Raw genomic sequence first — 14,467 nt, 5'->3', positions numbered from 1 at the left:
CCAAGATCTTATTGCTGTTTTTGAGTGTTTTTCAAAACTTCTATAATGAAAAAAAATTTTAAGTGCCCCAACCCTTCATCCCATATGATGGAAAGATCAGTGCCTTTCTCAAGACTCACCTCTTATGGTCAGTTCTCATTTTAATTTCCTGCTCCCACTTGGTCTACTTGTTTCCTATGTTTAACATCATCCCAAACATTGCATAAGGCCCTTTTTGCTTTAACTTCCTAAAGACACCTCTAACACAAGGTCAGTATGTATAGCCTACTTGTAATAAAGGTTTGGGGCTAAACACTTCAACAGTTAATATTAGGCATCCTTGTAAAATTTCCTTGACCATCCCTGTCATTAATCATCCTTTCTCCTTAGGCCATTACCTCCCAATAGGCTTCTGGGCCCTCTCTCCTATCAAACCACTCAACTGAGTTCCCCACTGAGTTCCTTTTCCAGGCCCCTTACGTTCCTCTTGCCTGGAAAATTCAAGAATCCCTCACACTTATTGAGCACAACGCACCAGCACTCTCTTTGTTTCACCTTCTTGCAGAACTGCCGGAATCACCTTTTCAAGTGAAAGATATCCCTTAGCTTATTTTGTTAAGTAAAAAAAAAATTCATCTTCCATGAGATAACTATGACATTTCCCTGGTAAGATAAAGAGAGGTAGTAGATGCAGTTAGTTTTTACAAATTGCAGTATTTTCCTTTTCACTGTGTCGGAATGCATTCAGTAGTCAATGCAACAAGATGTTCACATGGCACAATTTCTGCCTTGATTTTGATTAAGGTCCCATGGCCAATAAGTGCCAAAGTTCATGGCATTCCTAATTAAAGCTAGACCATCTAGGACGTATTTGACAAAGCAGTAGCTAAAAATACTTTGTGGACCCCTAACCCATCAATTCACCTAAGGAGATAAAAAAATTGGAAGTTGTAAAGGAAGAAAGGATTTATTTGGAGAAGTGTTAATGTGCTATGCATTCTGTCCTCGTCTCAAGGAGGGCAAGGATGAAGGAGCTTATGCTTCAGTTAAATCAAGTGAGACAGGGAGTTTCTCTACCACCGAGAAAGCTCAGCATGCTTCCTGGAGATGTAGAAGCAAAGGACTGTGTGGTCGCACTGAAAGAAAACTGAACCGCTGTTACCAGCCCTCCTGAGTTGGTCCCCAGCAAAGGTCCTTCTGCCCGGTGTCATTATAGCCAACAGAACAAGACTTCAGTTTGTTTCAGAAGCAAATAAAAGCTTAATTCTTTAACCAAAGAATGGAGAGATGCAAGCTCCTGCTCTAGAGAATAGGCTCTCGACAGGCTGTCAACGCAACTGTTTTATTGGAGTCTCAGCGGCAGCAGGGGTGGAGCTCTTGCAGGTCGGGCGCAGCTGTGCTGCCCATGCTCCAGATCTCAGGGCCCGGAGGCGTCTGCACGTGAACTTGCCACCGCCATCTTGAATTGAGTGCCGGTGCAGCGTCTCTACGTGCCCGCTGAGCTGAGGTGTCAGCCCCGCCATTTCACGCTAGGAACTCTCGTCTGAAGCACTGGGGAGCACTGGGAAGCACTGCATGTGGCACCCTACGAGCAAGTGAACCTGGAAGAAGCACAAAGGAAAAGAAGACAAGGTTAGACTTTATTATCCAGGTTCTGTTTTTATACCCAGGGATTATTCATAAGGTTCACCTGTGACAGATCCCTCCTCTGTCTCTTGTCCTGCTCCTCATCCTTGAGGGGCACAGAGGGGCTGCAGGTCTGTCTTCTGTAACTGTTTTCTGCAGATCTGAGTGGTTGTCATAGCCAAGTAGAGGAGCAGAGCTTCTTCCAGCTGCCTTTACATGAGTATATCATCAGGACTCAGCTCTCAGTGTATTGCTGAGCGACCACTGTTTCTGTAACTTTCTGGAGACAAAGGACACTGGACAATTTAAGATAAACGGTTCAAATATTAGCCAGAGAATAATGGTCATGTGTCAAATTTTTTCTAAAAATGCAGGTTTCTAGGTCTTTTGTCCATAGGGGAAAGTGTGCTCTGATATGGGGGCTCACTGCTGTGGCCTGAATCTCCCTGTTCAACACTTTAGTTGTTTTTAAGAAGACAAGCTTCAGGGAAGAGAGGGTAGTCGAGGGGGTTCCTTGCTCCCAGTTGTCTCTCGGGAGATTGGGATGCTCTTCACTTGAGTGCAGAACACCCATGGGACAACCCGTTGCAGCTTCAGAGCAGAGTGGGTGGTTCAGATCACCAAATGGGATCTGCCCACCTAGGAGTGAGCTGGTCTTGTAGGCTGGTCTTCCCGGTTCCTAGGTTCACCCAGTCTCCTGGCTGGAAGGGATATGGAGGGCAAGTTGATGCTGATTGCCCTAAGTTAGCATATTCCATCAGAGTTTTCATGATTTCTCCTACCTGCAGGCATACTGAGCTGTTCCATTTCAAGGGGGTTAAGTGTCTCTTCTCTCAGGCATGGGGAATGGGTCTACTATACATGAGTCAGAAAGCACTTAGCTTTAACCCCTCTGGGCTAACTGCATGCAGAGCAGGGCAATCAAAAGCAACTTAATCCAGTTTTCCTGAGTTTCCTGATGCAGAGTTTCCTTAAACAAGAGGCTTATTTCAAGGTCTGACTGGATCTCTCTACTTCCCTTAATAATTGGGGTCTCCAGACTGAGTGCAAGGTCCAGAATATGCCCAGGGCACTCGTTATCCCCTTAGTGACTTGAGACACAAAGGCTGGACCATTATCTCTTTCTAGGGATCCTACAGGCCCAAACCTGGGGATTAGTTCTTTTAGTAGTGCTTCAGCCACTTCAGCTGCCATTTCAATTCTATTGGGAAATGCTTCTATCCACCTGAAAAACATGTCCACTAGCACCAGGAGATACCTGAAGTTGGCCATGCTCTCAGTATGACAGTGGAATCAATTTGCCAGTGCTCTCAGGATATGTCCCTCTGGTATGAATGGGCCTTATGTGGGGTTTTCTTATGTTGGGGTTGTTACTTTTCATGCCAAGAGTTACCGTGACCTCAACTAACCAATTAAATAGGGCTTCCCTCCTACAGTGAGTTTCTTTCTTTCTTTTTTTTTAACACATGCATTGGAAATTTATTCTGAATACCATCCTTGAATTGTCATAGAACATAGGTAAGATGAGTCTCGTCAAAGAGCACTCAAATCACGTTATCTCTTAGTAAGTAAACACTCTGGATCCAGGAGGATAAACACATTATAATAATAAATACAGCTGTTACGTAAATGCTGTCACAGAAATGTTTTAAGGTAGATATCTCAAACAAGTCCTTTAGGTTCCTAAAAGTTATTGGTAGGTCACAGCTCCCACAGTGAATTTCTTGATGAGCCTTCCTCATGGCTTGACAAGCTGAAGCTGGGGGACCGTATTTCCCATATTCATTGAATATCCACTCATGGCTGCCCACTCCAGTATTCTGGCCTGGAGAAATCGATAGCAAAGAGTCAGACATGACTAAGCGACTTTCACTTTCACGGCCTCCTAGATCTCTATTGAAGCCCCATTTTCAGGCCTTGTCTAAGTCTTCCTTTGTGTAGACTGGGGAATAATGGATCTGGCTTTCAAGATGTAAGGGATAGTTGCCTAATTACTGTTCCAGGGTCACTCTTTTGGCAGTTGTGTCCACCTTCTTGTTTCCCTTTATTATTTCTGCATTCGCCTTTTAGTGTTCCCTATGATAAGTCACTTTATCGTAAATCACTTAGGCTTCCCTGGTGGCTCGAGTGGTAAAGAATCTGCCTGCAATGTGGGAGACCTGTGTTCGATCCCTGGGTCAGGAAGATCTCCTGGAGAAGGCGTGGCAACCACTCCAGTATTCTTGCCTGGAGAATTCTGTGTACAGAGGAACCTGGCAGGCTACAGTCCATGGAGTCACAGAATCAGACACAACTAAGCAACTAACACTTTCACTTTTCGTGATAAATCACCATCACCTTTTCTAGAATCTGTACTGCTTCTAAGAACTTCAGTATGCTTCAACCATGTTTCATCTATTTATTCTCCACAGTCAGCATAACATGAAAGATCTTCCCTGTCCCAATCTCTAAGGCTCAGGTGAGAGCTATCAGCTCCATCTTTTGGGCAGAAGTCCCTGGGATAGGCTTCTTGTTTCTGTGACTTGGGTCTGGGAGGTTACTACATATCCCAGCAGGATTTTTCCCTCTCCTAAAACTGCTCCCACTTGTGAACCATTCCTCTTTAATGTTTGGGAGAGGCTTACTTCTTAGGTTGGGGGCAACTGGAATAGGTCACGTCTATGGTTTCTATACAGTCATGCTCCAGGGGTCTGTTTCTAAGGGTAGAAGAGTGGCAGGATTTAGCATATGACAGGTTTTGATGGTAGCCACTGGGCTGTCTAAAAACAGAGCCTGAACCTGAATCAACCTTCTGAGGGATAGCCTTTCTGTTCCCTTGTTGTGTGTGTGTCTCAGTCACGTCCGGCTCTTTGCGACCCCATGGACTATAGCCTGCCAGGCTCCTCTGTCCATAGGATTCTCCAGGCAAGAATACTGGCGTGGGTTGCCATTTCCTCTGTTTGCTTAGAACTTACTAAAGACTTAACCCTGGCCTGAAGTCCATACAGTGATTGTTAACTTTTTGGCCTCCTCTAACAGACTGCTGCTGTCCATAGGCCATCCCTTAGTAGTTTGATCAAATTGTTTAAAGAAATAAAAGTTATGAGATCTACTTAATGGTTCATCCAAGGCTGGAAGAAAAAAATAGTCTACAGAAACTGTTTGATGCATTTGTGCATAGTATTCTATACTTATCTAGTATCAGGAATTGAGTTTGTAGGCTAGACTATGACAAACACACAAAGAAAAACAACACTCAACAAATTAGAAATAATGATAAGATCACTGAATCTGGCCTAAAGAAAAATTCTGTTTTGCCAATATTCTTGGGTTTATTTTGTTCAGTGGTTGTTGATGTTGGTTTTTGTTGTGGTTGTCATTATTAAATATATTGTGGATATAATTTCATATCTGATAGTCTTTTAAGCCAATTTTTAAATCTAGCTTTTATTATAAAATGCATAAGTATAGCTACTGAATGGGAGAAGGAAATGGCAACCCACTACAGTATTCTTGCATGGAGAATCCCAGGGACAGAGGAACCTGGTGGGCTGCCATCTGTGGGGTCGCACAGAGTTGTACATGACTGAAGCGACTTAGCAGCAGCAGCAGCTACTGAATAGGGTGACCAGAAATTTGTAAATAAAATTCTATCTGATTATTTTAGTGTCAGGGAATGTTTGACGGGAGGATTCCTACATGCTGTCTCTCATGAGTCCTTTGACCCTCTTCAAGCGGAACAGCACGCTGCTCCCAGGGACTGAGGTCATTATGTGAGGCAAGCATGAGTCTCCTTTAGTAAACATTCTCCTTAGGACAAAACAGCTTAATCTCCTTCCCCTTTCTTGAGATGTGGATTGTCTCCTGACCTTGTGGTAACAGTTGCTGTACATTTGGTTTTCTGATCTCTATCATTCCCAAAAGAAGTTTCTTGTACTGCAGCCTATATATACTCATAGAAAAATCATTAAAGCACCTTTGTTCCATCAGAGCTTAGGTCCCCGGGTCTTTTTTGTCTCTCTCTCTCTCTTTCTCTCTCTCTCTTTCTCTCTTTCACTTTCTTATTGTCGACTCCGCACCACAAGGTTCCGGTCCATTAAAGGACCCCAACATTTTAGCTACTTCAAATGGGTAGATTTAGTCATTATAAAAACATCTATAAATGACTAGTGAAAATTTAGAAATGAATAAGGACAATTAAGATGACCAAATACAGCCTTAAGACAGAGAGATAACCAAAACTGTCATCTAATGAACAGTCTTATAGTAACTTTATGACATAAAAGTGTTGTTCTGAATAGAGTAAATTTAAAAATTGAACATTAATAATGTTGCAGGATTTTAAATAGAAAAATTATGTATCTGAAAAACACAAATATTAAGTTTTCAAACTTTGGGTTCTAATGATGTAATTTGGACCACCCATTTTTCTGAGGACAACTAGAAAATAACAAAATAATGAAAAAAGACTACTTGAAAGCATTGAAAAGCTAACAAGGAAGTAAACCTCTAGGCTTTTGTTAAAGAAAATGTGTAAATCAATAAAAAGCATAAATACAGTAAAAGCAAAATTTGTCCTTAAATTTAATCTTATTAAAATTTCATGATTTTTATGTATGAATATGCATTTGATTTGTTTTTGCCTAGTATACCTACTTGTAAATACTTTATTTTCTATTTTCCTTTTTGCTTGCACTAAACAGTATTATAAGCAATTTTCCATGAATACATAATCTTTCATCAGGTGGTAATACCATAATTTAATCATTTATTGATAAACTTTAGGTTTCTCTTAATTTGGGGATAATATATATTGTTTCATGGCATCATGAAATAAGATCATGGCATCTAGTCCCATCACTTCGTGGCAAATAGATAGGGAAACAGTGGAAACAGTGGCTGACTTTATTTTTCTGGGCTCCAAAATCACTGCAGATGGTGATTGCAGCCATGAAATTAAAAGATGCTTACTCCTTGGAAGGAAAGTTATGACCAACTTAGACAACATATTAAAAAGCAGAGACATTTCTTTGTCAACAAAGGTCCATCTAGTCAAGGCTATGGTTTTTCCAGTGGTCATGTATGGATGTGAGAGTTGGACTGTAAAGAAAGCTGAGCACCGAAGAATTGATACTTTTGAACTGTGGTGTTGGAGAAGACTCTTGAGAGTCCCTTGGACTGCAAGGAGATCCAGCCAGTCCCTCCTAAAGGAGATCAGTCCTGGGTGTTCATTGGAAGGACTGATGCTGAAGCTGAAACTCCAATACTTTGGCTACCTGATGCGAAGAGCTGACTCATTTGAAAAGACCCTGATGCTGAGAAAGAAGGAGGGCAGGAGGAGAAGGGGATGACAGAGGATAACATGGTTGGATGGCATTACCGAATCAATGGACATGGGTTTGGGTGGACTTTGGGAGTTGGTGATGGACAGGGAGGCCTGGTGTGCTGTGGTTCATGGGCTGGCAAAGAGTCAAACTGAATATATTGTTTCACCATCCATAGTCCTGAGTGCTTCTTTGATTATTAAAAGAGATTAAGCTCCTAGAAGTAAAATAACTGGATTGAAGGGTATTAAAAACTATAAACCTGGTATATGTTATAAAACTTCCCTCCAGAAGAATAATACTAATTTTATATTGCTAGCAGCATTTTCAAAGAGTGCTTGTTTTATTGTAGATTTGTCAACACTGGGTGTTAACTTTGTTTCATCATTCTCAATTAATTATAAAGTAATAATATTCATCAATTAATTAGGTAAATATTTATCAAGTGTCTATCTAGGTATAACTGGCAAGCAAAAACAGATCCAGTCTCTGGTTCTTGGAGTACGTAATTTGATATAAGAGATAGATATTGAATAAATAGTTATACAAATTAAAATATAATTACAAACAAACAGATACATGCAGTGAATAAAATGGAGTTCTATGAGAGTGGCTAGAGATAAGGGCTAAGAGATAACTGGGGAGCTTGGCATGGGGTTGGCATGATTGAATTTGAATTTTGAAAAGTACCCTTTTATTGAAATGTGGAGAGTTTAGTCAGGGAAGACCAGTTAGTCTGTTACCACGGGAAAGAGAAAATGATAGTTCCACCTAGAGTACTTCAATAGGAAGCTGAGAAGTTGAGGAGCATATTGTTGATATTTTAATCTGAATGTTTTTAGTATGAATGAATACTTTCGCATGTGTTTATTGGCATTTTGTGTTTTGTGTCTGAGAAAGCAAATAAGAGAGTGAGAGAGCACTAGAGAAAGAGCAAGAGGGAGATTAACCTATTTCTTGTTTTTCAGTCATTTTCAATTGAGGTTTTAAGTATTTCCTTGACCGATTTGTGAAAGTCTTATTGATGACTGTATTTCCATTGTAATGTTCTAAACAACCGAAAACCTAGGGGATTAAACTACAAGCACCCATTTCTCCTGTGTGGGCCCACAGATTGGCTGGGGAGGCTCTGCTTCAGGCTTACATGGGTCCAGGTGTGTTCCATATCTCTTACTCAGACCAGTGTAGTCTCAGAACATGCTTATGCCCAAGACAGATGGCCGAAGAATGAGGTCAGACTAAACCATGCAAGTCTATGAAAAGCCTCTATTTTTCTCATGTCTGCCAACCTCCCATTGGCCAGAGCAAGTCAGGTGGTGAATCCAGGTGGCCCTCCTTATACCAGTAGAGCCAGGAAATTACTCCACCTGTTTTACTTGGAGGATCAGCCAAGTACAGGGCAAAATGAATAACGTGTAATCCTATTACAGAAAGGGTGTAACTGAGAACACAGCACAGAGAGGAACTGGGAACAATAACCTGATCTACCAAAGGACGTTTGTCATTTGTTCCTTTTTTTTTTTTTTTTCATTTTGAAGAAATACATCCATTTATTTATTTTTATATGTAAATTTTACTGGAGTAAAGTTGATTTACAGTGTTATGTTAGTTTCAGGTGCACAGTAAAGTGATTCAGTTACATATATATACAAATATTCATTCTTCTTTAGATTCTTTTCTCATATAGATTATCACAGACTACTGAGTACTATTTCCTATGCTATACAAGTAGGTCCCTGTTGGTTATCTATCTTGTATAATGTGTCTGTGTTCATCCTAAGTTCCTGATTTATCCCTCCCCCCACCAGGTGGCCAGTTGTAAAGAATCTGCCTGTCAATGCAGGAGACTTGGGTGAAGTCCCTGAGTCGGGAAGATCCACTGGAGAAGGAAATGGTAACCCAATCCAATATTCTTGCCTGGGAAATCCTGTGGACAGAGGAGCCTTATGGCCTACAACCCATAGGGTTGCAAAGAGTAGGACACAACTTAGAGACTAAACAATAACAACCTCTCCCTAGGTTTCCACTTTGGTAATCAAAACTTTGTTTTGGATATCTGTAAGTCTGTTTCTGTCTTATAAACAAGTTTATAAGACTTGTTCATATCTATTTTAAAATTAGATTCCACATATAAGTGATATCATATGGTATTTGTCTTTCTCTGACTTCACTTAGTATGATAATCTTTAGGTCCATCTATGTTGCTGCAAATGGCATTATTTCATTCTTTTTATGGCTGAGTAATAGTCCATTGTATATATGTACCACATCTTTATCCGTTCCTCTGCTGATGGACATTTAGGTTTCTTTCATGTCTTGGCTATTGTAAATAGTGCTGCAGTGAACCCTGGGGTGCGTGTATCCTTTTGGATTATAGTTTTCTCTGGATATTTACTCAGAAGTAGGATTGTTGGATAATAGGGTAGCTCCATTTTTAGTTTTTTAAGGACCCTCCAAACTGCTCTCCATAGTGGTTATAAAAGTTACATTCCCACCAACGTCTAGGAAGGTTCTCTTTTCTCCACACCCTCTCCAGCATTTATTGTTTGTAGGCTTTTTGATCATGACCATTCCAACCACTATGAGGTGGTACCTTATTGTAGTATTGATTTGCATTTGTCTAATAATTAGTGATGTTGAGCACCTTTTATATGCTTTTTAGCCATCTATATGTTTTCTTTGGAGAAATGTCTAGTTAGATCTTCAGCTTATTTTTTTATTGGGTTCTTTTTTTTTAATTTAGAGCTGAATGAGCTGTTTGTATATTTTGGAGATTAATCCCCTATTGGTCACTTTGTAAGTATTTTCTCCCATTCTGTTGTTTGTCTTTATGCTTTGTTTATGGTTTCCTTTGCCGGGCAGAAGCTTTTAAGTTTAATTAGGTCCCACTTGTCACTTGTTCTTTATATATGTATCAATATTTTTCCACAGGATTTCATTTGTCATCAATTTTTAATGATATTCAGAAGTTTTAAATTTGTATTTAATCAAAGTTACAGATGCTTCCTTTGCATGTTACTGCATTACTTATAGGTTTAGAAAATCTTTGCCTATTCTGCTAAGTCACTTCAGTCATGTCCGACTCTGTGTGACCCCATAGACGGCAGCCCACCAGGCTACGGCAGCCCACCAGGCTCCGCCATCCCTGGAATTCTCCAGGCAAGAACACTGGAGTAGGTTGCCATTTCCTTCTCCAATGCATGAAAGTGAAAAGTGAAAGTGAAGTCGCTCGGTCGTGTCTGACTCTTTGCGACCTGATGGACTGCAGCCTTCCAGGCTCCTCCGTCCATGGGATTTTCCAGGCAAGAGTACTGGAGTGGGGTGCCATTGCCTTCTCCGTTGCCTACTCTAGGTTCAGATAAATATTTTCTTTAATATTTTGCTAATAGTTTTTATCATTTTATTTCTACACACAGTTGTTTAATTTATTTGAAATTTATTAGGGGTATGTAATGTGAGGTAAAGATCTAATTTATTTTTCCCAAATAGGAAATCAGTTGCTTAAAAATGTTTTAATGAAAATTTCTGCATACAGTATGAAGAAAAGTAACTTGTTGAAGGCTATTAATGAAACAAACTTTAAGTTAATGAAAAGGTGTGGCAATTCCTGGATGTGTGTGTGTTACTCTCTCAGTCGTGTTTGACCCTTTGCGGCCCCATCAGCTGTAGCCTGCTGGGTTCTGTCCATGGAAATTCTCCGACTGGGTATACTGGAGTGGGTAGCGATTCCCTTCTCCAGGGGATCTTCCTGACCCAGGGATTGAAACTGATCTCCTGCATTGCAGGTGGATTCTTTACCATCTGAACCACTAAAGCCCATATTCCTGGATAAGAAAGTTAAATGTTATGAAGTTGTTAATTATAATTGCTATGCAAATCCAATAAAAATCCCAACAGGATAGTTATATGCCTGACAAGAAAAATAGAAAGTGTCTAGAAGAATAAAGAGATGAGACCAAGTTTTGAAAAGAAGTAAACTAAATATTTTTAATTGTAATTACTAAATATTATGTTTAGATGTCAAAAATAGAAAAGACCAGTAGCATAAAATAGGTCAAAGTAAATAAGCACTAACTATATCACACAGGAGAAACATTAAATCAATGGGGGGAAAGAACATTTATTTTTAATAAAATAAAATAAGAGATAGGTTTCTTTAGGGAAATGATTTGGTCAATAAATTTTGCTAGTTATCCACCTGGGGGGAATCAACAACAACAACAAAATTACAGCTATATATCTTTCATACACCAAAATAAATTCCAAGCAAGCTGAAGTTATAAAACACATACTCAAAAATTAAACAATGAAAATAGAAAAATATTAAAATATTTGTGTAAGTTCAGACCTTGGAGTCATTCATAAGGAAAAGAGAAATGCATATAATAAACAACTGAGAAATGTAGTTACATAAAATTTTGAAGGATCTATATGGCAAACAGATGAAAAACCTCCAGAGACAAGAAATATCTTGATGAAAACAATGGCAGTATATGTGGCAAAGAGTTCATATCCTTTGTACACGTAGAGCTTATAAAAATTGATCAGAAAAAAAGACCAAAAAAACCCTCAATAGGAATAAATGATAAAAGACTAAAATCAAAATGTAACATTATAAAATTTCAAACTTCATTAATAAAGAAAAGGTCTTTTAAGTTAAAGAAATCAGGACTCAATATCAGCAACAACATTCAAAGGCAGAATCTTAGTTCCCTGACCAGGGATCAAACCTGCAGCCTTGGCAGTGAAAGTGCAAAATCCTAGCAACTGGAATGCCAGGAATTCCCATATCTCAATTTTAAAATGTAAAAGAAAAAGTGGTACATCCATACCAGCAATTTGAAAGAATGAACAATTGATGTACACACCACTCTGAATGAATCCCCAGAGAATTATCCTTTGTGAATAAAACAGTCAACCCTGAAAGCTTACATTAAATATGTTTTCATTTTATACAACATTCTTGAAATGACAAAATTATAGTGATGGAGAAAAAAGTTGTTTTCAGAGGTTAAAAATGGGGAAGGGGCAGAAGGGAGTGGTTATAGCAATATTTTATATCTTGACTAAATCCATGTCATTGTCTTTTTTGTGATATTATAGTTTAACTATAAACTAGTATAGTATAAATAGTATAAACTGTTATACTATAGTTTTACAAGATGTTACATAAAAGGGAAAGGCTACCCACTCCAGTATTCTGGCCTAGAGAACTCCATGAACTCTATAGTCCATGGGGTCACAAGGAGTCGGACATGACTGAGCAACTTTCACTTTCATTCTGCATATAAGTTAAATAAGCAGGGTGGCAATATACAACCTTGACATACTCCTTTCCCTGTTTGGAACCAGTCTGTTGTTCCATGGTCCAGTTCTAACTGCTGCTTCTTGACCTGCATACAGATTTCTCAGGAGGCAGGTCAGGTGGTCTGGTATTCCCATCTCTTTCAGAATTTTCCACAGTTTGTTGTGATCCACACAGTCAAAGGCTTTGGCATAGTCAATAAAGCAGAAGAAGATGCTTTTCTGGAACTCTCTTGCTTTTTCTATGATCCAGCAGATGTTGGCAATCTGATCTCTGGTTCGTCTGCCTTTTCTAAATCCACCTTGAACATGTGAAAGTTCTTAGTTCACGCATTGTTGAAGCCTACCTTGGAGAATTTTGAGCATTAGCTTGGTATCGTGTGGGATGACTGCAATTGTGTGGTAGTTTGAACATTCTTTGGCATTGCCTTTCTTTGGGATTGGAATGAACACTGACCTTTTCCAGTCCTGTGGCCACTGCTGAGTTTTCCAAATTTGCTGGCGTGTTGAGTGTAGAACTTTAACAGCATCATCTTTTAAGATTTGAAATAACTCAGTTGGAATTCCATCACCTCCTCTAGGTTTGTAGTGATGCTTCCCAAGGCCCACTTGACTTCAGACTCCTGGATGTCTGGCTCTAGGGGAGTGATCACACCATCATGGTAATCTGGATCAGTGAGGTCTTTTTTGTATAGTTCTTCTATGTATTTTTCCCACCTCTTCTTAATATTTTCTGCTTCTGTTAGGTTCATACCATTTCTGTCCTTTATTGTGCCCATCTTTGCATGAAATATTCCCTTGGTATCTCTAATTTTCTTGAAGAGATCTCTAGTCTTTCCCATTCTATTGTTTTCCTCTATTTCTTTGCATTGATCACTGAGAAAGGCTTTCTTATCTTTCCTTGCTATTCTGTAGAACTCTTCATTCAGATGGGTATATTTTTTGTTTCTCCTTTGCCTTTCACTTCTCTTCTTTTCTCAGCTATTTGTGAGGCCTCCTCAGAAAACTATTTTGCCTTTTTGCATTTCTTTTTCTTGGGGATGGTCTTGATCACTGCCTCCTGTACAACATTATGAACCTCCATCCATAGTTCTTCAGACACTCTATCAGATCTTATCCCTTGTATCTATTTGTCACTTCCACTGTATAGTCATAAAGGATTTGATTTAGGTCATAACTGAATGGTCTAGTGGTTTTCCCTACTTTCTTCAATTTAAGTCTGAATTTTGCAATAAGGATTTCATGATCTGAGCTACAGTCAGCTCCTGGTCTTGTTTTTGCTGACTGTATAGAGCTTCTCTATCTTTGGCTGCAAAAAATAAAATCAGTCTGATTTCAGTATTGACCATCTGGCGATGTCCATGTGTAGAGTCATCTCTTGTGTTGTTGGAAGAGGATGTTTGCTATGACCAGTGCATTCTCTTGGCAAAACTCTGTTAGCCTTTGCCCTGCTTCATTTTGTACTCGAAGGCCAAACTTGCCTGTTACTCCTGGTATCTCTTGACTTTCTACTTTTGCATTCCAGTCTCCTATAATGAAAAGGACATTTTTTTGGTATTAGTTCTAGAAGGTCGTGGATGTCTTCATAGAACCATTCAACTTTAGCTTCTTTGGCATTAGTGGTTGGGGCATAGGCTTGCATTACTGTGATATTGAATGATTTACCTTGAGAATTGAACAGAGATCATTCTGTTGTTTTTGAGATTGCACCCAAGTACTGCATTTCGGACTCTTTTGTTAACTATGAGGGCTACTCCATTTCTTCTAAGGGATTCTTGCCCACAGTAGTAGATACAATGGTTGTCTCAATGAAAGTCTCCCATTCAGGTCCATTTTGGTTCACTGATTCCTGAAATATCGATGTTCACGCTTGCCATTTCCTGTTTTATCACTTCCAATTTACCTTGTTTTATGGATCTAACATTCCAGGTTCCTATGCAATATTGTTTTTTACAGCACCAGACTTTATTTCCATCACCAGTCACATCTGTAGCTGGGCATTGTTTTCACTTTGGCTCCTTCTCTTCATTCTTCTGGAGTTATTTTTCCACTTATATCCAGTAGCATATTGGGCAACTACCAACCTGGAGTGTTCATCTTTCAGTGTCATATCTTTTTGCCTTTTCATATTGTTCATGGGGTTCTCAAGGCAAGAATACTGAAGTGGTTTCCCATTCCCTTCTCCAGTGGACGTGTTTTGTCAGAACAAGGTCACTTTTATTATTTCGTAGAACTGCTTATGAATCTTAAAGTGA

The sequence above is a fragment of the Cervus canadensis genome, chromosome 8 (assembly GCF_019320065.1).
Source record: "Cervus canadensis isolate Bull #8, Minnesota chromosome 8, ASM1932006v1, whole genome shotgun sequence".
NCBI lineage: Eukaryota > Metazoa > Chordata > Mammalia > Artiodactyla > Cervidae > Cervus > Cervus canadensis.
The sequence above is the reverse complement of the archived record's forward strand: the minus strand, read 5'-3'. Positions refer to the sequence as shown.